The 24,584-nt window shown below is 40.9% G+C and overlaps 1 protein-coding gene across 6 annotated transcripts in view; it reads left to right on the top strand.

Moving 5' to 3' along the window:
• Positions 1–24,584, top strand: part of LOC145512862 (C2 calcium-dependent domain-containing protein 4A) — a 35,521-nt gene that overhangs the window by 6,531 nt on the left and 4,406 nt on the right. Inside the window, exons 1-3 of one of the 6 annotated variants that reach the window (XR_014058870.1) lie at positions 77–172; positions 10,316–10,386; positions 12,071–15,371. The gene's annotated coding sequence lies outside the window, so the exon portion shown is untranslated. Of the gene's footprint in view, positions 1–76; positions 173–2,632; positions 7,918–9,094; positions 10,387–12,070; positions 15,372–24,584 lie in introns of those variants that run through there. The other 5 variants (XR_014058867.1, XR_014058868.1, XR_014058869.1 and 2 more) reach the window with 5 other exon arrangements.

Below are 24,584 nucleotides of genomic sequence, written 5' to 3' on the forward strand. Positions count from 1 at the left end.
GCGGGGCGGGGGAGAGGGCTGGGAAGGGCGCGAGGGGCCGGGCGGTCGTTGAAAGGCGTTGGCCGGGTCCCTCCGCAGCCTTCTTTCCGTTAAGCTCACTGCAGGAGTCAAAGTTGTCCACACGCCTTCAAGGCTGCAGCAGGCTCTCCAGTCAAGAGAAGAGGCTGTAGAGGTTGGAGACTCGAAAAACTAAACTGTTGCCCAGGCCTTGAACTGTAGCAGAGCCATATATTCTTGTGGTGACCGTGGCCTTAGGAAAAGAATTCTTCCTCTAGGATGATTAGGCTGGAGCTGTGCAAGCCTTATTAATATAATGCAGCCGGCCTATGGGGTGGCCTTGGGGGAACCGCTGGAACATTCCAAACCTTGTCCTTGGCAGGGGGTTATATGGTGGATGTTAAATTGGGTAAAATTTGTAGTTACACCCATAAATACCGAGTTTGAGCTGATGACTTCTCTTTAACTCAACGTTGAGGATTTTTAGCCAAGTTTTCTGATTCCAGGAGGGGAGCAGACATGCCTCCTGCTATGAGTGACTGATGGGATGATTGCCATCAGTTTAGTGATGGACTCAGCCTCTGCACCCAGATTCCTGTCCCCACGAGACAAGCCTAGGGGTTCCTGTCGTCATTCAGGCCATCTCTATTTTCCTTCCGTTCCTTTCTTTTCCCTATCAAAGCCCTCTCCTTCATCTCTTAGGATACAATAGTTTAACTTCTCTTCCCCTTCTTACTAGATATGAGGAATTCCCCAAATGACTTTTAAGTCACTTTGATGTGTCATTGGAGAAGTCACTTGGTTAGGGTTAGGGTTAGGGTTAACAGTTAAGCGTGCTGTTAGGTTCAGGGGATGAGACAAAAGAATATTGCCCTCCAGTGGGTTCCCTCCCTAGTGGGAGGAAGAATCTGGTGTCTTAAGTAAGGCAGACTTTCTGGTTTATAGGTTAAGCGGGGTATGTGAGCTGCATTAAGGCTCTGAAGTTTGTCTGTTGATGAGGCAAAATTTGTGGTGGTCCTGCACTGGAGCCCTGAAATATTAGACTGGATCTGGGTGTGGGCTCACCAGAGTTGCTGGGCATTGTGGGATTGGGGATGGGTGTTTTTCCCAGAAACCAGGACTGGGGAAGTAAAATAGATAATACCTGGGGTAGTGAGAAAGGCTGCCTTTAAGGTCCTGTGGTGGGGCTGCTCTTAGAACTTGTTTTAAAATAGGTTAAGCTGGTATAGGAACTGTTCACATCTATGGTAATAGTCATTAGAAAAGACTTAAGCAGTCCTCAGGGACCCAAAGGAAAAGAGGATGGCACATCACTGCTGACAGTTGTTTTTGATCTAAGAGACAGACGTGGACTTACAGGAAGACTAATTCTTCCTTTCTCCTGAATTATTACCCTGTCTCTGTAACTGGGCCTGGAAGATAGAAACAGTATTGCAGAGAGAACAAAATGGCAGTCAGATGCAATTTTAAGGGCTGTTAAGACTTTGGGATCCAATCCTGAGATTGAATGCCATTTAGCATTCATAGTCTGGCAAGTGGGTGTCAGAGTAGCAGCAGTCTGGTGGAGAAGGGGACATATGGTATTTACTGTTAGGCAGTTTGTCACTATAAATGGCATCTCTATGGTCTGCTTACATCTTCTGCCTAACAGTAAGGACCCTGGATGTATGATGTCAGCTATGCATCCACGTTCTAAACTGGGAAAATCTTTTTGGTAATTTGCTGCTTTGATTTCTTAGCTCTCCTCTCCAGGTTTGTATCAGCAAAGTGCCTAAAGTTTGTCAGGATACATTTAACAGGAGGCTTCCTGTGTGCTGTTTTCAGTCTTGCATGAATTCTATGTTCCTTAACAGCACCTGAATACAGGTGCCAGAGAGCTGGCAAGCGAGCTTTCAGGGATAATAGAAATTCATGTATCTCATTCATACGGAAATTCCATACAGTGAACAGCAGCCATTTACAACTCTCTTCCCTTCTGATATGTAAAGTAACTTTTACAACCCCCTTTCTGGATGACTTGTTAGATTTTTGATCCCTGTCTCTGCTAAAAAGGGCTATCTTGTAAGAGAGTATATATATGCCCACAATATGTTAAATAAATGCCTTAGTTCCACCAGAACTCTGGTCCCCGTGTCTTTCCTCATTTCGTTCTCTCTCTCTCTCTCTCTCTCCCTCTCCCCCTCTCCCTTTCAGGCTGCTTCCACGGAGCACAGGTGTCCGCTGTGTCTACTTACTTGCCCGGGCTTTCAAGACTTCTTCGAGAGGGCGCCCTGAGCCTATGTAGACAGTGCTAGCTCTTTGTCCTAGAGTTATATTGGCATACTGTGTAAACCAGGGAATATTAGCCTCTTTTCTTCCTTCTTTCTTATCGGTCGATTGTACCCCCAAGTTCTGGCCCATTTAAAGGGCCACAACAAAAGTTAGTTTGTGGTGTTGTTCCCCCACTGAAAACATGCCCTCTATGCTGTTAAACTAGACAAAGTGGGAAAGAGTGTTGGATTCTGGTGGGAAGCTGGGGTCCTTGTAAGTCTTGTCCCTTCCTCCAGTTGTGAGATCATCTGATGAGGCCAGACACTTTTGGAACCCAGATTAGAACTGGGAAGAGGGAGTTTGCAGAGGCATCAGCCCTGAGGGAGGTTGCATTATTATCAGAAAATGCGGAGGGACATGAGATGCGTGGCAGTGGCGCTGAGCAAAGGCTCTGCCCCGGCCTTAGGATGCTAGCTGGGGACTTTGCTGTCACTCAAAACAAAGTCTCAAGCTGCCTCTTCAGAGAAGTGTGCAGAAAAACACCAGGCATCCTCATGTTGAATGAGGAGGCATACCCCCTGAAAGCATCAGTTCCTAGGTTGATGGTAACTAGAAGAGTTTTTGGGGTAACTTTGAAGAAGCCAGAGAATAGGTTAGAAAATACATGAATGGAAATGTCTTGTTCTTTGTGATAAGGCAAAGGCAGGGGAAAGAATGATTTCTATTTACTGAACCCTTGGGCCTTGCTTTTGTGGGCCTCTTCTTTTTGGCTGTTGCTTCATTTTTCATCATTTTGAGGTATTTCTCTTTTTAGAATTTTTTTTTCTTCTCGCTTGCTTTAGGTCTGTCAATCCTTACCATAAAGGAAAAATAAATGAGGCCATGAATGATGAAAAAACGAGAGTAAGGAGAGGAGAAACCGGGAAAATTGTAGAGAATAAAAGCATTAGGGAATTTAGGTTATAACAGCAGAGAGAGGAGAAGAACGTGGAGGGAGGGGAATTAGGAGGAAAAATTGATTCAGTTTAGAGATTATGTGAAAGGAGAGATAGAGGAATACTGAGGAAAGGGCAAAGGCTAAGAGGGGGTCAGCTAGGGCAGAAACATGAGAGACCCACAGACAAAACAGGAAGAACTAAACCTCATTCCCTCTGTCTCTACTTTGCTGCTTTCCTCCCTCCTTTCCTTCCTACAGTGGGTGTTGACTACATGCCAAGTCCTGTATAGGTACTGAGGATAAAAGATGAGCAAGAGCCCTTCCCTGGCCCATAAGAGGTCATACGTAGCGGGGAGATAATGTCTAGGCTGTCTGTAGGATTGTGGGGTGAGAAGTGGGTTTCCAGGAACTGCCTTTCCATGTATAGGTAAGGAGGGGACTAAGAAAATGAAGACTTCTGCCTCTGGAATGGGTCCTGAAGTTTTCTCTTTTAATTGTTTTTGGCCCGAAGGTGGAAGACCAGCTGACATGTATGGTCTAAGGATTCAGACTCTCCTCACTGCTTCTCTTTGGGTTGTATCTTGGGGAAATGTTATAGGCACCCGACAGGGGTCTGAAGTGAATCAGGGATAGTTTCCTGTGTCTGGGTGCCACACCCACAAGGCACCAGGAGAGGGGTCAATGATCACATCTTTCCCTGAAGTACTTCTGTGAGGTTGCAAGTCGTTCAGCAGCAACGCACCTTGGGCTCTTGCTTGGCTGTCATGCTATGTGCAAAAGAGAGTAAAAGAAGTTGTGAGAAAACTGGGAAATATAAAGAAGAATGAAGAAGCATCTTTATCCCAAAATAACAACAAACAAAGAAATAATCTGAAGAAGAACAATTTGGTATCCAATTTATGGGTTCCTGAAGTCCAGGAAGCCCCCAAACCAGAGAACACATGCCTCACCCCTCTTTTGTAGAAGAGACCACCAATATTTAAGGGTTAAGAGTCTTTGCTGAGACTGGAGAGGGAGGTGGTAGGACAGAGCAGAAAGAGCTGAGGTTTTCATGCCTTGATGGGAGAGCCTTTTGGGGGGAGGTACCTTTATGAAGGTATTTAAGATCTTCTATATCCTTGCAGGTGGAAGAGTATACAGAAAGTTTCCAGAACGATAGCCTTTGGAGAGAGTAAAGGCTTACTATGTATCTAGGTTTTTAGTTTTGTAAAGCAGACATTGAAAAGTAACAGTTTCAGGCAACAGGGTTGGTGGGTATTGAGTGGCTCTGGGAACTCTTTCCTCCATGGTCTGTTTTGAAGGTATTCCTTCTGTTGAAGCGAATTGAGAGAGGGTCTCAAGGTCCCCTGGCCAGAGTCCAAAAGACCCTGGAACTAATGTACTGAGTGGATGGACACTCTAACCTATAGACACAAAGTCGGGTGGAAGACATTGACATTGGCTGTATTACTGTCATTTTACCAAAGATTTTGAAGAGTGTTTTGTGTACCCAAGTCCTGTAATGATGGGCAGCATGTTAAGTTGGACAGATGTCTTCACTACAACAAGAGCAACACCACCATATTTTGCTCCATTATCATGGGCCTTTGAAAACGTTCAAAAAATTGCCACAGTCCTTGGACAGTATTTAGTTTTCACTGACCCAGCCCAGCAACAATGGCATGAAGTCACAGGAGATTCCCCATCTTCATTTCTTTGAGCAGATAGCCAAAGGAGGAGTTCTGGGTCATTAAAAGTGTGACCAGAGACTATGGAGATTCTGAAATCTCTGACTTATGAATTGATTAGGGGTTCTCACCTTGCTTTGCCCTACTGGAGGTGTTTCTCTGTCCATTTAGCAAGTTTCCTGACATCTTAGTCTTCCTATGACTTTTCCAAGTCTTTTTCTAGCTCTCATAGCTCCCTTTTGGTATACATTATGCCCTTCCTAAGATGTTATTGGCTGTTCTCACAACTAAGCTGTTCTTTGGGAAAAGGCCAGATAATTCCTAACTACGGAAAAAACAAAAAACAAACCTGTGTATTTTTCCAATTCTGGCATCTGGTTTTGTTTTCTTTTAAATGGTGTTTAGTGTCTGGACCCCAAAGCCTGTAATTCTAATGACATTTTTCTGGTAACCCTGCCTGGGAGTAATGCTTGCAGAGCGTGGTGACTCAAGGACTAAAGAACAGATAAAACCAAGGAGGGTCTTGGAATGTAGTAACAGAGAAACCAGACCCTTATTGTCCTTCCCTCCCCCATATTGTAACTATTAATGGATTTCAGGTCCTCCTGAGCTGTATAACCTCGCTCCCCTGCTACCCCACACAGGGAGAAGGTGTTTGCCTTACTTTTCCCCCACCCAGTATACGTGCCTCATCCAATCAGCAAATGACCCGCAAGACCCTGTCCCACTCCTTGTACCCTGGGTATAAAAGTGGACTAAGGATCCCTGTTCAACGTCCATTCTCCCTTGAGCTGCCTGCTGTTCTAACAGCATCTCCCACTCTAATAAACTTAATTTCCCTCTCATTCTGTCTCATGTCTGGAAATTCTTTTCCAACCTGTGCCTGGACCATGACACAGAGTGCAACTATAAATAGCACGATAGTTGCCAATCTGCAGTCTCTTATAGTCCTGTCATACTTGCTGTTCAATTTTAAAAATAACTGCTTGTTTAAAGGGATTGCCAATGAGTTTTCCCTGGGTAGAACCTTCATTCCAAAGTGGAAAATATTATATATGAAACTGTTTTGAACAGGGAACAAAAAGCCTATGTTCTGGTCCAGGCTGCAGACTATTAGCTGTGTGAATTTTGGCACATCTTCAGATTGCTTTGGGTTTTGGTTTCCTCGTGGGTAAAATTGGGATATTATACCTACCTCACAGGGTTGTTGTGAGGATTAAGTGTGCTCTATAATGTGTCATACCATATAAATATTTGCAAATTTTTGTTAGGATATAAGAGTTCTTTAAGAATATTCCCTTGCCACATAGCAGATATGCTGACATTTTTGCTATCAGATTAAGGATTTTCATTGTCATGTACTGCATAGTTGTCTTTGGAATAAAATTTTATGTTTTCTGGTAAATATTTCTGGGTGGAAAGGATTCATAGCTTTCATGCTTCCTAAAGAGGGGATTCGTTGCCTTAAAAATGTCAAAATTCAGCACTTCGGAATTGGAAAGTTGGATTCAGTAACAGAAATTTATTGCTTCCAGAAGGTCCTTTTTAACACATCTGCAGTAGTAGTTGCAATGTTTTTTAGATAGTCAAATTCTTAATGTGGCTTGAAGACTATACAGAATATTTGAAATCAGGGCTGAAAATCTTGGACATACTGTCAGGGAAGCAATTAGATTATACAATTGCCTACAGTGTGAGGGTAGGTGTAAAACAAATTACTAACTTATATGGCCCTATGAAAGTCACGTTACCTCATAGAATCTGTTACCTTATTTGTGAAGTAAGAGATTTGACCTTGAAGATTTTCAAGGTTGAATTCTAGGTTGAATTCTCTAGGAAAGTGAGACCAAAGTTGGACTTTGATGGAACCCTACTGAGGACAAAATGAACCAGGCTCTGTGGAAGAGGAAAGAGAGGGAGTGTTCGAGTGAACATCCAGGAAGCCAACCCTCCATAAAAGTGGAAACGCGGTCCTGCTGAGGTGAAGAGCCAGAGTAATCTGGACAGTAGAAGAGCTGGGGGCTACTTAAGATAAAAGACTCTGATGCTCAGGTGAAGGCTTATCCTTCACCTTTCTCCATGGGACTGACTTGCCAGAACACAAGCTCTTCCTCAGCAAGAGAACACATCATCTCCCAGAACTTTCAAAACTTCTTCCAGTTTTCACAGGAGCAAATGCCTGGAGTCTCCCCACTTTCCACATCAGGAGGTTTACCTACTTCCAGAACATGCTGCTCTACAGACATCTGAAGCTACAAGTAAGTCAAGGAATGGCAAGTCTGTTTGGAGTGGTGAAGAGAACCCCAAGACTGTACTTTTTTAGGGTGCATTGGAATTCCCACTCCCATATGAGGAATTTTAAGCATAAAATCTTTATATTCTTAAATTTCTTCATCAATACATGATTATTAACTAAAGTCTATAGTTTACACTCACTACAGGGTTCACTATTTGCGAGTTGTTTTCTTTTTTAACTGGCTTGAGGCTATTTGTGCATGTAGGATGACTGTCTCATCATGTAGTAAGAGTATATTTAGCAGCCAAAGAAACTACCAAATTGTTCTTTGAATTGATGATACACTTTACATTCCTACTAACAGCCTATGAGTATTCTATCTTCACCAACACTTGACATTAGCCCTTTAATTTTAGCATTCTGATTGGATTTTGAGATATCTCGTGATTAAATTTTTAGTTCTCTAATGATGAGTGATGTTGAACATTTTTCATTGTTCTATTTGCCATTCACATTTTCTTTGAGGGCTTGCCTTGTGGCTCAGCTGGTAAAGAATCCAAAATCCATGCTCTTAACCATTACCTTGTTTATCCCTGCCTCAGAGGCCCCACTGCTCTGCAATCACCGGGCTTGAAAATCTAGGCTTTTTTTTCTGAGCCTTAGTTTTCTCTTCACACACGTACTTCATAGTTCGTTGTGAGAATTAAATCTATGCACGTAGAGTCCTCAGCATGGTGCCTCACTAGTAAACACTAGCAATGTGAGTTATCAACAACATTGTCATCATTACTATTACTAAGGGCCAAATGCCCACAGATCCATGTTTCCAGGTTTGCCTGCCCCTCACACTCCTTCACCTGTTGCCCTGCACTAAGGTTGGTCTCTGACAGCTCACAGTTACTCCCAGGCTGTCTCCACCTTAGTTTTCAGGCTACTATGTAGCTCAGTGGGCTTCCCTTGTGACTCAGCTGGTAACGAATCTGCCTGCAATGCAGAAGACCTGGGTTTGATCCCTGGGTAGGGAAGATCCCTTGGAGAAGGGAAAGGCTACCCACCCTGGTGTTCTGGCCTGGAGAATTCCATGGATTATATATAGTCCATGGTGTCGCAAAGAGTCAGACATGACTGAGCGACTTTCACTTTCTATTTTCTTTGAAGTGTCTGTTCAAATCTGTTGTCCTCCTCTCCACTTATTACTGAGTTTCAAGAATTTTAAAAATCTAGATATAAGCCCTTTTACAGATACATCTGATGTTTTCTCCCAGTATGTTTCTTGTCTTTTCATTTAGCAGTGTCTTCTAAAGAGCAGAAATTTACAATTTTGATTAAGTCTAGTTTATCAGTTTGTTTTTTATATAAATACATTGTATTTTAGGAGTAGTATCTAAAAAAAACTGTAGCCTAACAAAGGTCACAAAGGTTTTATTTTGCTTTCATCTAGAAGTTTTATAGTTTTGGATTTTACATTTTGAGTTAATGATCTATTTTGAGTTAATTTTTGTATATGGTAAGAAAAGTTGTATATAGCACTTCAAAAATATGACTCCAAGTTCACTTTTTATTGGCATACAGGGATCCAATTGTTCCAACACCACTTACTGAGATCTCTACTGCTTTGCAACTTTGTTAAAGATCACTTGTTAATATATGTGTGCTTCTGTTTCTGAACTTTCTATTGTGTTTCATTGATTAATTTGTTCATCTTGTGCCAATATCATATTGTTTTGATTACTACTACAGTAGCTTTACAATAAGTCTTAAAATCAGATAGTATTATTAGTCTTCTGACTTCTTCAAAGTTGTTTTGAATCCCCTAGGTCTTTTGCATTTCCATGTGAGTTTTAGAATGAGCTCATCATCAATTTCTCAAAAAATGCTTTCTGGAATTTTTATTAGGGTTACTTTGAATCTATAGCTCAATTTTAGGAGAATTGCTGTCTTAATATTGAGTCTTCTGAACTATGAACTATGAAATAGCTCTCTATGGGTCTCCTGTAATGCAGGCAGATTCTTTACCGTTTGAGCCACCAGGAAACTTATTTGTTAGATCTTCTTTAATTTCTTTCCACAATGTTTTGCTGTTTCAATTATAGATCTTCTACATCTTTTGTCAGATTTATCCTAAGTAGTTCATATTTTTCAATGCTTTTGTAAATGGTATTGTTTCCTCAATTGTTTGTTGCTGGTTTTGACAAATATAATTGATTTTTGCATATTGATCTTACATCTTGCAAATTCACTAGGCTAACTTACTAGTTCTAGTAGGTTTTTTACTTCTAAGATTTCATCGATTTTCCTTTTATCTGTGAATAAAGACAGTTTTATTTCTTTTCCATTCTGGATGTCTTTCTTTTTTCTTGCCTTATTGTACTGGTTAGAAACTCCAGTACAGTGCTGAATAGAAATGCTGAGAGGGAACATGTTTTTCTTTTTCCTGAACTTAGGAGGAGTGCATTCTATTTTATACCGACAAGGTATAGTGTTATTAAAATTACGATAGCTGTAGATTTTCTTAGATGTCCTTCATCAGATTAAGGAAGTTCTCTTCCCATTATTAATTTGCTGAGAATTTTGTCAAGAATGGATGTTGGATTTTGTCAAATGGCAAATGGCTTATCATCCTCTGAGATGTATTGTTGTTGTGGTTATTTTGAAAAAATAAACTAGCTCTATCGACTAGAAAAATTTAGGAGCACTTTTTAAATAATGATACCCTTATTTTATGATTCTCTAGCAATCAGCAAACTTTTTCTGTAGTTAATGTTTCAGATAATATTTTAGGCTTTGTAAGCCACATATAGTGTCTGCCACTTATTCTTTGTTTTTTTTTTTAAATTATTCTTAGCTTATATTCTAAAATTTTAGTCTGGACACCTGAACTAAAAATGATTTTTACATTATTACAGAACTGGCTATGTAGTTGTAAAAAGAAGCAACTTCAGCAGCAACAAAAATGTGTATGATCACCAAACCGAAATTATCTACTGGCCCTTTGCCAAAAAAAACCTTTGCAAATCTCCAAGGAGTATTACATTTTCACATATTGTATATGGCCTAGATTAAATTAAGCCAAGAGTGGCAGCTTCTCCTCATCTGTAATCCTAATCCTTAAACTGGGAATTTTTTTAAGTGTGATTATTAAATATGTGGCATGAAAAAGCAGCTGATAAAGTAAATTTCATTGTTAGTCTGGAAATTAATTGATGGAAACTATGCTTGATTTCTCAGACATTGGAATACCTGGCTCCTAGGTTTAGAAACAGCACTGGCTGAGACTTGCTTCTTTGGAAACAAACCAGGTATAGTCTTGATTGGCTGGTTGTTTAATACTTTAAGTGCAATTAAAACTGACACTTGCATAGCAGTAATTATATTCCAGGTATTGTGCTATGGGTTTTATTCTCTGAGCATATCTCCTTGTCTACAAAATGGGGATAATGATGTTAATAACAGCTTCCTTGTAGAGTTGCTGAGGGGGTTGCTTGTGTTTAAGTTACTCAGCTAAGGTGCTCATACAGGTGGAAACAGAATCTGGCTCTTAACTCTGCATCATGCTATTTCCCTAGTGCATTAGGTTCTCTGTTCTCTGCTTCCTCCCTTTACCATTTGATATTCCTCTCCAGGTCCCCTAGGTTGTCACAGAGACTGAATAGTTCCATTGACACTAAATAAAGTGAACAACAAGATTTATGGTAGTTTTTAAGCAGCATTCAATTTTAATTTGCAGTACAAAACAATGTTTTATTAATCTTTATTTCAGTCTGGACTTAATGTCTGTTCAAGAATTCAAAGCCTTATGAGTGAGGAGGGTCAGAATATTTTAGAAAGAGAGAAAGAGAGAGATAAGAAGAATGAAATTAAAGAAACTAAGAACTAGAAATCTTCCACCCTTTTCTTACCTGAAAATAAAATTGAAATTTGGAGGTAGTCAAAGTACTTTCTCCCTAATTTGGCTTCATTTGGATCAATTTAACCAGTTTGTGTGTTTTTAAAGGAACCTCTCTGGGGTAACCATCGACTGCATGTTAATTATGACACTGACTACTTTCAAAGGTCAACAAACAAAATAACCCAAATCAAAATGACATGTCATTCATTATAAACTACATCGATCATTCCTCATACCATGTACATCCCCAGGGTTACTGGTTTTCTTCCTAGGGAATGGGCCAGGATGCACCTGTCTGATGAGGAGCTCCACACAGATCCACACTATTGATTCATTCTTGTGGCTGGTTTCCATCCACTGCCCTGGGCCAGACCTGATTCAGTTCTCCCCTAGGCTTATGGTTCTTGGTTTTCCCCTTTCAGCATAAGTGCATTGCTCTCTTACCAAGCCCCTAGTTGTATGACTTCACATATACATCAGTTAAGTAGTGTGGGTCTCTCTCTGCCTAGCAGGGGCCCAGCATTTGACCTATAAGAGAATCAGGGAAAGCTACATTATTTTCAAGCTACAACATTTTCAGTTTTTCTTAACTCATGTACTTTCCCATCTGTCTAAAGCCTTTTTATTTTACCCAGATCTGTCCTTTCCCAAGTTCCTGGGCTCTGAAGTGGCAACTGTTACACTGACTATATTTAAAACTCCATCCTAATATCATCAACTGTTGATTACTCACATTCATTGTCTAAGGTAGCTTCATGTCCACCTCCCAAGAGAAGTATCTACTTCTTAAGGGACAAGCGTTCTACTGTGGAACACCATCATTTTGGTAAATCTAGAAAATACAGGCAAGCAATGAGATAAAGATTGGAATTATCTGCAACCATCCAGAGTCAACTTGCTGGCAACATTTTAGTGGATATCCCCACAGTGTTTGCCCTATATACATTTTTTCTTTCAGAAATGGGGTGATTTAGTACAATTCTGTCTACCACACTGATTTTTTAATGATCTTTCATATAAGTGTGATTTAATTTAATTAACAAATTAACAAACTTGTTAACAAATTAACAAAATAAACAAATTGTTGTCCACAGGTCCCATTCCAGGAGGATTTTCATGTGGGAAGGTGAATGGACCCCAACTAGAGACTAGAGACACTGAGAACAAGGACCCCCTGTGTGGCTCTGTCTCCTGAGTGAGAGGGCAAGTGTGCTTTTGTGGTCAAGTAAGGCATATTCTTACTTACACCAGATAATCACGATGGTGTGATCACTCACCTAGAGCCAGACATCCTGGAATGTGAAGTCAAGTGGGCCTTAGAAAGCATCACTACGAACAAAGCTAGTGGAGGTGATGGAATGCCAGTTGAGCTATTTCAAATCCTCAAAGGTGATGCTGTGAAAGTGCTGCACTCGATATGCCAGCAAATTTGGAAAACTCAGCAGTGGCCACAGGACTGGAAGAGGTCAGTCTTCGTTCCAATCCCAAAGAAAGGCAATGCCAAAGAATGCTCAAACTACCACACAATTGCACTCATCTCACATGCTAGTAAAGTAATGCTCAAAATTCTCCAAGCCAGGCTTCAGCAATACATGAACTGTGAACTTTCAGATGTTCAAGCTGGTTTTAGAAAAGGCAGAGGAACCAGAGATCAAATTGCCAATATCCACTGGATGATCAAAAAAGCAAGAGTTCCATAAAAACATCTATTTCTGCTTTATTGACTATGCCAAAGCCTTTGACTGTGTGGATCACAATAAACTGTGGAAAATTCTGAAAGAGATGGGAATACCAGACCACCTGACCTGTCTCTTGAGAAACCTGTATGCAGGTCAGGAAGCAACAGTTAGAACTGGACATGGAACAACAGACTGGTTCCAAATAGGAAAAGGAGTCGGTCAAGGCTGTATATTGTCACCCTGCTTATTTAACTTATATGCAGAGTACATCATGAGAAACGCTGGGCTGGAAGAAGCACAAGCTGGAATCAAGATTGCCGGGAGAAATATCAATAACCTCAGATACGAGGATGACACCACCCTTATGGCAGAGAGTGAAGAAGAACTAAAGAGCCTCTTGATGAAGGTGAAGGAGGAGAGTGAAAAAGTTGGCTTAAAGCTCAACGTTCAGAAAACTAAGATCATGGCATCTGGTCCCATCACTCCATGGGAAATAGATGGGGAAACAGTGGAAACAGTCAGACTTTATTTTTTGGGGCTCCAGACTCACTGCTGATGGTGACTGCAGCCATGAAATTAAAAGATGCTTACTCCTTGGAAGGAAGGTTATGGCCAACCTAGATAGCATATTGAAAAGCAGAGACATTACTTTGCCAACAAAAGTCCATCTAGTCAAGGCTATGGTTTTTCCAGTGGTCATGTATGGATGTGAGAGTTGGATGGTGAAGAAAGCTGAGTGCCGCAGAATTGATGCTTTTGAACTGTGGTGTTGGAGAAGACTCTTGAGAGTCCCTTGGACTGCAAGGAGATCCAACCAATCCATCCTAAAAGAGATCAATCCTGGGTGTTCATTGGAAGGTCTGATGTTGAAGCTGAAACTCCAATACTTTGGGCACCTCATGCGAAGGGTTGACTCATTGGAAAAGACCCTAATGCTGGGTAGGATTGGGGGCGGGAGGAGAAGGGGACGACAGAGGATGAGATGGTTGGATGGCATCACCGACTCGATGGACATGGGTTTGGGTAGACTCCGGGAGTTGGTGATGGACAGAGAGGCCTGGCATGCTGCAATTCATGGGGTCGCAAAGAGTCGGACACGACTGAGTGACTGAACTGAACTGAACTGAACTGAAGGCGTATTTGGGTTCTTTTGTGTGAGGTTTCTTTGAAATTGTGCGTTTCCACTCACAAAACAAATGGTGCCATGGAATGCCTGGCACTAAGGTATGTAAATAACTTACTGAAACCTTCTTGACATTTGTGCTATCTCACAACATATATGCTTCAAGGCGAGACCAGAGCATTGTAATAAAGTGGACTTTTGAGGACATATGATCTGACAAGGCATTTATTTGTGTGAAATATCTTTCAAAGATGACACAAATAAGTGATATTTAGTACTATATGTTTTATATAAGGATTTCTTCATACTACTTGGATATAAAAATGTGATCTAACTTGAAGCCCTCACTTGCAAAGGGCAAGCAATAAGTGTTATATATTAGCCATTGGAGGGCCCTTCACTATTTAGACTGTACCAAGGCCCAAAGTCTTAACTCTGAGAATATATTCAAGGGAATGTGGGGAGCTTTTGTCTTTTAGTCCATTGGTTCACTATGAAGATGCCTGAACTCCACTGACCCTGGGCTGGGCTGGCTGCAGTGAAGTTACCACTGCTACTCTCAAAAGCTGTGTTCATGGTATACAGCTTCCCATGGGGCCATCATGCTTTCTGCCTTCCAAGATGCCTCTGTCTCAGGGATGCTGGATGTGAGTAGAGTGATAATATTATTGTATTAGCCACATCGAAACTGGAAAACCCAGCTACCTCAGCGGATCCAGAATCTATCTTTTCTTCAAGTTGGGCAGTTCGTCCTTAGAGCCTTGTTGGGTCTCTGTCATCTAGTCAAAGTGGTGACAAAGGGGCTTGTTCAAGCTGGTTTATCTGCACCTGGCTTGAAACATGCACACAGTATCCTTCCAACTGTGAACCAGAAAATACGACTCAAGACAGATGTCAGACTGTACTTCTACATAGAGAGACTTTCAATTTTTACCAAGGCACTCCAGTCATCTCTCTTAAAAAAGACCCCCTTCACAGCGCACAGAACTTTAAAAGTAGAAGGCACAGGGACATGGCAGATTGTGCTAACAGTATTTGAGTAAAATGTATTTAAGGTAAATGTTAATTGCAGAGAATGTCTGGCATTTTAAGAGAAAAAATTGCTCTTAAGTTGAACCAAGTTTTGTCCTTTATATTATGGAGAATGAAAAGTATTTTAATAGCCCTTTAAATTTCCTTAAGCATCCACTGTTCTTTAGCAAATCTGGGAAAGCTTCATGGATGAGGCAAGACCCTGGCCAAATTGAGAAATTTCATGTTTCCCTTGGGAAACAAATAGGTTTGAATAGTCTTGTTGAAAAGCAGAGGTGTAGAGGTGATCTCTCGTTGCTTATGCTGTAGACAGTTGATTTGGTTCCTATGATGATTCCTGTCTGTGTCCCATCACTGTAGTTGTGCCATCTTCTCAATTGATGAGAATGGACACTGCTGACAGTAATAACAGCAACAGGAATAATGTCCCACTTTTGTTTGCCATGTGGCTTAACCTGGCTATTGTCATGAATCTCTAAAGTCTCAGGTCAAATACCACTATATACTGTAATATTTTCTGTCTTCTCCATACAAAATTGATCCTCTTTGGGTTTTCCAAAATGCTTGGTTTTTTTTTGTGTGTGTGTGTGTTCCATTACATGTGAAAATTACAGAAATGTACATAATTCTATAGCTCCAGAGGGAGTAGTTTGAGAAGCATGGTGCTAAATAATAACTGATCACAGCTCACTGAGTGCCTACCTAGTAAGGCATCAGATGGCGCTCTGTGAGGAGGAATTTCTGAAACCTGGAATAAAGGGAGATTTGGGGAGCACCACTCAGGCAGCAATCACGTTATTAGTTGTATCTTATTCTAACAAAGTTGTTGGGGCTTCCCTGGAGGTTTAGTGATTAAGACTCCATGCTTCCAATGCAGGGGACACAGATTCGATCCCTTGTCGGGGAACCTAAGACCTTGCATGTCACATCACAAAAAGAAAAAAAAACATTTCTTTATAAGTTGCTACTGACTGGGCCTTTGGAATTAGTTCCAAGCTCAAGTTACACTTTACACTCTTTCGTTTATTGCAGGTAGAAAAATACCTCCTAGATAGCTGAGAAGATGAAATGATAATTGAGATATATTTAGCGTTCTCTGAAATTTCTATAAACATTACCTAATATTCTAAAAGAGTTTACCTAGGTTTGGATTGATCTGTATGAGTTATAAACTAGCTGGTGCTTTTCCATGTAAACATAGCTTGGAGTAACCACTGACTGCATCTTAATTTTGGACATTGATCAGCATTAAAAACCAAGAATAAATTAATCAAAGACAAAACTGCACATGTCATTAAGAGTAAACCATTCTTCCTTAAAGGCACTTTTCCCAAGTTACTGATCTTCTTCCTTGGGGATAGGTCAGAATCCTTCCATCACATGCTCAGTTCAACTCAAGTCAACGTCTGGCATGTAGGTGCAATGGGCAGTTCCCGTGCAGCATCCCATGACAGGCCTGAGGGCTTTTCCCACAGGAAGATGTTAACCTCTGTCTGCAACAAGCATGTTGTTTCCTTAACTTTCTCTCAGCTGATAGACTTCAATTGCATAGACTGACATACACCCAGTTAAGTAGTTGTATTTAATGGCCTTGCAGCACACAGAGCTCATTTGATGTGCTCTTTTGTCAGCCCAAATGAGCCGCGACTTCTGCCACAACTTTTCGGTGGTGGCCCTAGGAAAGCACCAGGTAAAACTGTAACGTTAGTGGGTATCCTGTGAGACAATTACTTTTTCAAATTGTTTATACTTTGGGGAAGTATTTCAGAGAACTCATGTTTCCTGATAAATGTCTAGACTAGGAAGAAACAGGAGAAATTATGTTTAATATTGTATATTATTTAACCCAATATATCCAAAACATTATCATCTCAAGATGTAGTATTAAAATTATTAATGGGATATTTTACATTTTAATACTAAATCTTTGAAATCTTGTACTTTACAGTTAAAGCACACTCCAGTTTGAACCAGCCACATTTCAAGTGCCCAATAGTCACATGTGGCTGATGGTCAATGTTTTGAACAGCACAGGTCTAAACTTTCTTCTCTTACTCAGACCTGTCCTTTTCTAAATCTCCTGGGATCTAAGGTGGCCAGTATAATATACAAATTCCATTTAAAGTCCTGTTCCTAATTTCTGCCCCTGGTGATTAAACAAATCACTACTTGATTAACATAGTCATAAGGCCTGCTCTTCCCAAACTGTTTCTACTCTTCAGAGGAGAAACAGTTTCTTGTCCTATTACAAAAGTAACATGCTTATTGGGTTGATCAGAAAATACATTTAATTTGAACACACCACCATAATCCCACTGTCCAGAGATAACTACACACCTTGTTTTAGTGGCCATTCTGAAAGATTTCATATGTATATCTTTCCCCAGAAATGAGATCATACGGTGCACATTGCTTTCTTATAATTATTGTTATCTATAACTTCAGTTTAAGTGATGTCTAACATAACGGATGTTATTGTGTTGTTTAGTCGCTAAGTTGTGTCTGACTTTTTTGTGACCCCATGGACAGTAACCACCGCTGGGATCCTCTGTCCATGGCATTTCCCAGGCAAGAATACTGGAGTGCATTGCCATTTCTTTCTTCAGGGAATCTTCCCAACCCAGAGATCGAACCCATTTCTCTTTCTTGGCAGGTGGATTCCTCACTACTGAAGCCATGGATGTTATACCTCAGTTTATTTAACCAGTCTGCCCATAGGTTATCAGAAATGGGAACTTGCTCTAGACAAGAAATGAATATTATCTGGATATACCTTAAGAGCGGTCCTACCACTCAGGAAGGGCATGAGTGAGTTTGTGATTAAACGAGGGAAGGGTGAATTGTGTTAAACAGAGGAATCTTTAGGATTAGATATTTCTGCAAATGGAGTGAAGGACGCCAGCATGTGCAGAGTGGCCATGGTGTGTGTGTTTTGAATGTGTCAAGTCTCCGGTAGTCACTCCAGAGTGAGAACAATTGTCATTTATGAGACTGTGTTGTGTTGTCCAGACTACCACCCCCACTTCAGTTTCTAGACACTCATTCTAGCTGCTAACAAAACACAGATAAATTCTTCTCCAGGAAGGAACTGCGTTAGTTGAGGGACTCAACCATGATCACGGACATGCCCACTTCCCTGGAAGACCTCTTGGCCAATGATTGATCCATGAGGGCAAGAGGGATAATAATTGCCTGCCTCCTTACCTCACACTGAGATGACTCCTCAGGCCTCTCCCAGTTCCAGAGCTCTTTGTGGAATCTGCGGAGGCCTCTGTGGGGACTGCATCGCCACTTTCGTCCCTTGGCCCATCCTGCTCTTTTCACCCCCCACAGGTGTGTCTCTCAAGAGCATCTTCCAATAACCTAGTTAACGTGCACATCTCTAGTTTACTCTGTTTCTCAGGGAACCCAGTCTGTGACAGACACTTAAAATTTTATTGATCTGACAAAGAGTTTATGTGTATATTTTACAGAAGCAACTCAACTATTTAGTTCTAATTGTAAGTTACAGATTTCTTCACAATACTGGTGTTACTGGAAATGTCACACTTCCCTTCTAAGTGAGATCTGGCTTGGATTTCTTGCTTGAGAAGGCAACTGACAGTGTTCTCTATCTCTCCTTCTCTATGGCTCTTCCCAGGCTTCCCTGGTGGCTCAGATGGTAAAGAATCCACCCTGCAATGCGGGAGACCTAGGTTCAATCCCTGGGTTGGAAAGATCCCCTGGAGGAGGGCATGGCAGCACACTCCAGTGTTCTTGCCTGGAGAACCCCATGGATAGAGGAGTCTGGTGGCTACAGTCCATGTAGTCACAAAGAGTCAGATACCACTGAAGCTACTTAGCATGCATGCATGGCTCTTTCCTTACCGTTTGGGAAAGGTGCCAAGATCCCAGGTCTCTGGTCTGACAAAGTTGACAGGGAGGTGGGGAAGCCCTGCCCAGGCCTTAGCAGTCTTCTCCCTGGAGGCAGGCCAGTCCCCTTGTGGCACCCCTTGCCCTGTGCTGGCCTGGGCCCTGCCATGCTCTACTCTATACTCGTGTGGCTCCACAGCTCCCCATGTGGAGGAAAAATGCTCTACAATCTATTTCCTTCCTGGAAATTCCAGGCTTTATTCAGTCATTTCCTTATTCAGGATGAGCGGATTTTATTCTTTAAACAGCAACAGTTGGTTGTCAGCCAGTTTGAAGCAGCCTCAGGAAAGTGGCCGAGCCTTAAGTGAGTTGGCTAACTTTCACGTTTCCCCTGAAGAGGCAACAATTATAAATATCTCTACCCAAGAAGCAGAGGTGTGGAAGTGACCTCCGGTTCCTGTGCTGGGAATAACGGGTGGTTCAATTTTTATGGGGATTCCTACATTTTTTCCTGTTTTAGAATCTGAAATTCCCCAGAAGTCATTGATGACGGATCAGACACGGTATGATTCAGTCATTGTTATGGGTTGAATTGTTTCTCTCCAAAATGTTTGTGGAAGATCTAACTCCAATACCTCAGAACTGGAGTTCTTGTGACCAAGTTTAGAAAAATGGCATCTTTACAGATGTAATTGGTTAAGATGAAGTCATATGGGAGTAGGATAGACCCTTAATCCAATAAGACTTGTGTTTTTTTAAGAAGAGGTGAAACACAGAGGCACAGACACAGGAGGGAGAATGCCATGCGTAGAGGCAGGCAGAGACTAAGTTGCAGCTGCAAGCCAAGGAGCTTCCAGAGCTTCCAGCAAGGAACCGGAAGCCAGGAAGAGGCGAGGAAGGATACTTCCTGCAGGTTTCAAAGGAAGCACGCCTCTGCTGACACCTTCATTTTAGACTTCTAGCCTCCAGAGTTAGGAGACAATTTCTGTTTTCTATTTTTCAAAAGACATCATAAAAATATGAAAAGCAAGTCACAGGGGAGCTAGGTACAGTACTTAAAAGTGACCAGGAAGTAGTGTTCAATGTGTGTATATATGTACAAGAGAAAGAAATGACACAGTAATACATTTTTTTTAAATATAAAAGAATTTTATAGAAGAAAACTGCATGATTAATTACATGCAAAATTGCTATATCTCAATTATCAATGACAGGAATGCAAATTAACATGATAATTTACTATTTTAAAATCACTGTATTAGTATCTAGGGCTGCCATAACAAGGAACTACAGACCATAGGGCTTAAATAATGGAAATTTATTTCCACACAGATCTGGAGTTAGGAGTCCAAATCCAGATGTTGGCAGTGTTTACTTCTAAGGGACTCTCTCCTCAGCTTGCAAGTGACCGTCTTCTTCATATTGTCTTCCCTCTGTGCGTGTCTGTTCTAATCTAATCTCTTTTTTTTTTTTTTCTAATCTCTTCTTATAAGGATACCAGTCACATCAGATTATGGCCCCCTCTAATGACCTCATTTAACCTTAAATATGTCTTTAAACTGGCAATCTTGGATGGTAAAGAAGGCTAAGTGCCAAAGAATTGATGCTTTCAAATTGTGGTGTAGGAGAAGACTCTTGAGAGTCCCTTGGACAACAAGGATATCAAACCAATCAATCTTACAGGAAATCAACCCTGAATATTCATTGGAAGGACTGTTGCTGAAGCTGAACCTGCAATCCTTTGGCCACCTGAGCCAACTCATTGGAAAAGACCCTGATGCTGGGCAAGATTGAAGGCAAAAGGAGAAGAGGGCAGCAGAGGATGAGATGGTTAGATAGCATCACCAACTCAACAGACATGAATTTGAGCGAACTCCGGGAGATAGTGAAGGACAGTGAAGCCTGGCGTGCTGTAGTCCCTGGGTTTGCAAAGAGTTGGACACGACTGAGACACTGAACAACAACAACAACAACCTCTTTAAAAGATCTTGTCCCTAAATATAGTCACATTCTGAGCCACTACAGGTTAGGATGTCACATGTGAATTTTAGGAGGGCACAATTCAGCCCACAACACTCACCATATTAGCAATATTTAAAAATCTGGGGTGTCCCTGGTGGCTCAGTGGTAAACAACCCACTTGTCAGTGGAGGGACGTAGGTTCAATCCCATATATTGAGGATCCCATATGCCATGGAGCAACTAAGCCCCTGCACCACAACTATCAAGCCTGTGCTCTAGGTCTTAGGAACCACCACTGCTACTGAAGCATGAGTGCCCTAGAGCCCGTGATCCACAACAAAAGAAGCCACTATAATGAGAAGCTTGTACACCATAGTTATGGTGAGTAGCCCCTGCTCACCACAACTAGAGAAAAGCCCACACAGCAACAAAGACCTAGCACAGCCACAAATAAAATTATTTTTTAAAAAATCTGATCATACTACATGTAGTTGAGGATAGGAGCAATAGAAAATCTTATATACTGCTGTGAGGAAAGTGATTTCGCATTAAAACTGAAGGTGCAAATACACTAGCGATGTACTCTAGAAAATCTTTGCATAGATGACTGAGAAGACCTGTACACCTGAGCTCATATCAGCTGTGGAAAAACTGGAAACAATCCGAGCATCCATCAGCAAGAGAATGAAGCATGTTTACACAATGGAATGCTGTACTTCAGTAAGAATGAATGAACTAGAGCTCTACGTGTGCACGTACATGAATCTTACAATGTAGAGTGAAAAAAGCAAATTGTGAAAGAATGTATAGAATTATAATTTTTATAAAAATAAACAATGGAAAAAATAATTTTAGGGAGAAATATGTATATATGTTATTATTTGTCTCTAAGTCTTCTGACTCTTTTTGACCCTATGGTCTGTAGTGCATCAGGCTCTTCTGTCCATGGGATTCTCCAGGCAAGAATACTGGAGCGGGTTGCCATTTCCTTCTCCAGAGTATCTTCCCAGCCCAGAGATTGAACTCAAGTCTCCTGCATCGGTAGGCAGACTCTTTACCACTGAGCCACCAGGGAAGCCCACATGTACATATGCAATAAAACTAACATTTAAAGAGGAGGGGAGGGACTTCCGTGGCAGCCCAGTGGCTAAGACGCCTCGCTCCCAATGCAAAGGGCCCAGGTTTGATCCCTGGTCGGGGAACTAGATCTCACACGCTGCAATGCAGATCAAAGATCTTCCTGCATGCCTGCAACTAACACCTGGCACAGCCAAATAAACAATTTACAAAATAAAGAGGTGAGGGGGAGAGAGGGAGAGAAATGAGAGAATGCAAGGGGCTTTGATCCCTGGTCGGGGAACTAGATCTCACACGCTGCAATGCAGAACAAAGATCTTCCTGCATGCCTGCAACTAACACCTGGCACAGCCAAATAAACAATTTACAAAATAAAGAGGTGAGGGGGGAGAGAGGGAGAGAAATGAGAGAACAATAGCCCCAAATTCAAGATAGTACTTAATTCTGGGGAAGAGACAAGAATGTGTTAAGAAGTGTTATGTAGGGAGCTTCAACTGTTTTGAAAATATATATATATTTTTTTAAGCTGGTTGGTGGGTAAACAGGTGTTCACTATATTATGCTTTGGTCTTTACATACATGAAATACATTTTTTTCCTAAAAATCTTCTAGGTTTTAGAAAAATTGAAGAAAATGTGAATGGAATCTAGATACCATGGACAAAGAACAAAAATAAGTCTTCAACAGGAGTGTTACTTCTGGTCAGCATTAAAGTAGTTAGTGATAGGAAAGAGAATGGAATACTTAAAAATTTTGTTGCTGTTTACAGAGAAAAGACAGAAAAATCAGTGACTACCTAGGATCAAGCATTTGACTGGGGATCAAGACTAGAAGAGTTTATTTTCTAGAGAGCCCATAAGGAAGTATAAGCTGCTATGCATTAATTAATGTGTTCACCAATTTTAATAAGTCATATCAAGTACTTGATTTATTATGAAGGTATCATAATCAGTTTCATAATGTAAATGTATGTACATGGTTAAAATTTTAAAAGACTATTTGACTTATGGAGATTCAAATAACATTAATGACACTGTACATAACTTGGATTAAGCAATAATTAAGACCAGCACCACCGGAAAAAACAACTACCACAGGAAAGAATATACTAACTTAGAGTGGAAATGAAAAGTTAATACTACAATGAGGATCCATTGTATAGCACAGGGAACTATATTCAATATCTTGTAATACCTTTAATGGAAAATAATTGAAAGAGAATATATATATATACACACATGTATATATATATATATCACTTTTCTGTATACCTGAAACTAACACAACATTATAAAACAACTATACTTCAATTGAGAAAAAATAGTTATCCCCAGCATTCCCACGGGAGCTTCTTTAACTGCTTTCACACCTTGTTCTTCCCATTTTGGGGTCATAGATAGTGTCACTTAGTGACTTCACTCAGGGTTCTTAGGTAATTGCATGTCTTTTTCCATTTTCACCATGTCAGGCTTTAGCTGACAATAAATTCTCTGGGTCTTTACTATGCATATCACCGCAAATCCTATTTTGGAACCAAGGTATGGTATAAATACAGAGAATCATTACACTTCCCAAGAAGACAAGGATTCTGTCTACAAGTGATATAACTAGTGATTTCCTGCTTTGGACAATTGCACACTTTAATCTTTTAGGTGCTGGTATCATCAATAAGATGTGTAGTTTCAGTGCAAGGCCTTGGGACAAGGCTTTCTTTTCCTTTTGTCTAACCACCTAGAGAGGAGATGTGTTCAGGAAAAGCAGCTTTGAGGGTGGCACTATAGTGAAGCGGGTTATAAGCACACAGGAAATGAGCCGAATTGATCTGAATCTGAGTCCCAGCGCCACTCTTACTGGATGGGAGACTTTGAACAATTGTTTATTCTCTACAAGCTGCATTTTCTAAATCCCTACCTTCTTTAGAGGGTTGTTTAGGGATTAAATAAGACCTCAGTACATAGTGAGTATTCAGTAAACATTAATATCATTAATGATATAGTTTCTTTAACAATTTCAGAGCCTGAATAAAAGATGATAGTGAACCTTTCGTATTTATTTGTTGTTGTTCAGTCACTCAGTTATGTCTGACTTTTTGCGATCCCAAGAACTGCAGCACACCAGGCTTCCCTGTCCTTCACCATCTCTTGGAGCTTGCTCAAACTCATATCCATTGAGTTGGTGATGCCATGCAACCATCTCATCCTCTGTTGTCCCCTTCTCCTCCTGCCTTCAATGGTTCCAGCATCTGGGCCTTTTCTAATGAGTCAGTTCTTCGCATCAGGTGGCCAAAGCATTGGAGCTTCAGCTTCAGCATCAGTCCTTCCAATGAATATTCAGGATTGATTTAGTTTAGGATTGACTGGTTGGATCTCCTTGCAGTCCAAGGGACTTTCAAGAGTCTTCTCCAACACCACAGTTTGAAGGCATCAATTCTTTGGTGCTTAGTCTTTGTTTTGGTCCAGCTCTCACATCCATACATGACTACTGGAAAAACGATAGCTTTGACTATACAGACCTTTGTAGGCAAAATAATGTCTCTCCTTTTTAATATACTGTCTAGGTTGGTCATAATTTTTCTTCCAAGTAGTAGGTGTCTTTTAATTTCATGGCTGCAGTCACCATCTGCAGTGATTTTGGAGCCCAAGAAAATGAAGTCTGTCACTGTTTCCAATGTTTCCCCATCTATTTGCCATGAAGTGATGGGACCAGATGCCGTGATCTTTGCATTCTGAATGTTGAGTTTTAAGTCAGCCTTTTCATTCTCTTCTTTCACCTTCATCAAGAAGCTCTTTAATTCCTCTTTGCTTTCTGCCATAAGACACAAAATAATGAAATAATGGGTAGGATCGGAGTTTCCACTGGGGGGAGGGGGTTTTCACTTTCTAC

This window comes from Giraffa tippelskirchi, chromosome 7 (genome assembly GCF_054371585.1).
Source record: "Giraffa tippelskirchi isolate mGirTip1 chromosome 7, T2T-mGirTip1v1.2.pri, whole genome shotgun sequence".
NCBI classification, from domain to species: Eukaryota; Metazoa; Chordata; class Mammalia; order Artiodactyla; family Giraffidae; genus Giraffa; species Giraffa tippelskirchi.